Raw genomic sequence first — 2,627 nt, 5'->3', positions numbered from 1 at the left:
ACATATGCACATATATTTGTGTGCATGGTGGCTTCTGCACTTGAGAGTTTGACCTTGAATTTTCATTCAAAAAGACACTGTTCATGTGTGTAGAAAACATGCATAAAAAGTTTTTTGTTTTTTGTTTAACTGCTGGTATAGTGGCAGAACTCATCCTTAGATCCCACTATAGCCCAGACTTGCAGCTGTTCCTAAGACATTGTAACCAATTTTTGCTTTTATTTAGGGTCATGTTTATGGTAGTAGAATACATAGGTGTTTTATTGTGAAATATTTTAATTATAATTTCTTATTTTTCAAGTACTGTTAGCCACCATTATAGCTTCTTTTGAAAATGGCCGTTTGTTTATTTTAGAATACATAAGCTGTCATAGACCCTACCGTGAGCAATAGCCTGGATTGTTTCTAATTCGGATAAAGTGTGGCCATCCAGATCAGTCCGACCAGTTGCACTAGAGACAGAGGTTCTGGATACAGAGGCAGGCCCAACATCAAAGCTACTCAGTGATTGAGCTTGTTGGACCACAGGCCCTTCAATCAAGGTGCCCTGGGTTGGGACCTCAAGAGGCAGTAACCTCTGAGGGCATTATCTAATGTCTAATTGTAGCGGTGATTTGCAAACCAAATCTCCAAATTTCAGTGGCCAGCCACCTTTTTTTCCATTTGCCTAGCAAGTACTAATGACTTTGCGCTAGCATTAGTTTACACTAGTGGAACTTTATTAGGGTAGTGCTGTGGGAGCATTAGATACTACCTAGAGCCTGCACATCTTGACGAAATGGCTCCTACACATTAAAAGGAAAGGAACCTCTTGTGCAAGCACTTGAGTCATTGCTGAGTCCTAGAGGGACGCCTGCTTTCGCTGACGTTTTCTTGGCAGACTTTGTAGCGTGGTGGTTTGCCATTGCCTTCCCCAGTCCTAGGCCGGATCTACACTAGTCTTATAACGTTGCTAGTGTCCCTTTCTAACATGGTTCTCTGTATTGTTTCTCTGTATCACGGGACACACTAGCGTGACTTACGTTTCGCTGCAACGGAACTTCAGTGTACATTGTGCAATTGTTTCCGTTGTTCTCCTTCTTCTGTGAGAGCTGCTGGGTTTGCTCCACCCACTGCCTGCCTCATTCCTAGCCGGAAGGGTAATAGTCATAAGCATACACAACCCCCCTCCCAAAACATCTTAACACAAGTCCCAGGGAATTGCCTGAATGCGCAGGAGCCAGCCACTTTGCTGAAGCTAAGCAGGGCCGGCTCTGGTCAGAGTTTGGATGGGAGACCAAATTGAAAAGTTTTAGCAACAGCCCCATTTAAGCCCTGCTGGTCATGAGTTTTGGACCCTTGTTAATTTTCCTGCAGGGAGCTACAGTGATCCTTTGAGCGCTCCTCAGCTCCTTTGCAAAGAGAGGGGAAATGTTTAAAAAAAAAAGTCATAAAACATCAACCGATAACCCAATTTGATTCAAATTTGGTATTTGAATTACTGTGCCAATTTTGATGTCTTTATAAAGCTTACGCAGATGTAAGCATTTGTTTAAAATCCTGCTCCTGCACCCACAGCAGCTGCTAGGGCGAATCTTTTGCAAAAGGAGCACAATTAACGCTGGATGCATGGGACTACTTCACAGTCAAAGCAGATTCTAAGGTGGAAAACTTCTGAGTCCTTTGCATGCAATTGTCAGCGACTGCACAGTATAACGCTGGTGTGGTTTATCTGCTGTAGCAGATAAGATAGCAAACGGGGCGAAGGAAGGAGAACAGGAAGTGGGCGGAGCAAACCCAGCAGCTCTGAGAAAGGGAGAGGAAAATTACCGGTAGAACGAGGCACATGAATCTGTAGCCACGCTGGAACTAAGAAATAGAACCTGTAAGTACAACTCATTTGCAAAGTTGGAGACCCAGGGTCACTTGACGCTGTACGTCACAGTAACCCATTCAAAACGTTAGAATAACATCAGTGTAGATTCCCACCCTGTTACCTTTCCCCCAGCTAACTGGGTACTCATTTTACCGACCTTGGAAGGATGGAAGGCTGAATCGACCTGAGCCGGCTGCCTGAGAACCAGCTTCCGCTGGGATCGAACTCAGGCCGTGGGGAGAGTTTCAGCTGCAGTAACTGCCGCTTACCACTCTGCGCCACACGAGGCTCATTTCCTACACATTAGGGATCCTAAAATTACAAACGTTGGGCTATCAGTACAGCAATGAGCCTGAAGGGAATTAATCAAGAGGGAGGTGTCTCTCTTGATTAATTCCCTAATCAAGGGGCAGGACTGTCCCTTTAAGGCCTTCCATTCCTTGAGGGGAGGTGGTACCAGGGCGAGATGATCTGGCCCTTGAAGAATAAAGGGGTTCCGTTCAGTCCAAACCTTTGCTAGAACAAGTCTCAGGTGGAGCTCTCTGAGGTGCTGCAACTACTGGCCTGGCTTCCTTATGGCTTTTTTTTTGGTCAAGATTAGTACAGGACAAGTTTTCACACACACACCTGATCCTTCTCCATAATGAAAACAAAATATCCATGTTATACTGAAGTTCAAAACAGGTAGTCATTTCGGTTAGCCACAGATCAGTGAAATAAGATATTTTATTAGGTATAGCTGCTGTTTAAAATGCGAGATGATTTTCACGTT

The sequence above is a fragment of the Elgaria multicarinata genome, chromosome 10, assembly GCF_023053635.1.
Source record: "Elgaria multicarinata webbii isolate HBS135686 ecotype San Diego chromosome 10, rElgMul1.1.pri, whole genome shotgun sequence".
Classification (NCBI taxonomy): Eukaryota; Metazoa; Chordata; class Lepidosauria; order Squamata; family Anguidae; genus Elgaria; species Elgaria multicarinata.
This window is presented reverse-complemented; position numbering follows the sequence as displayed.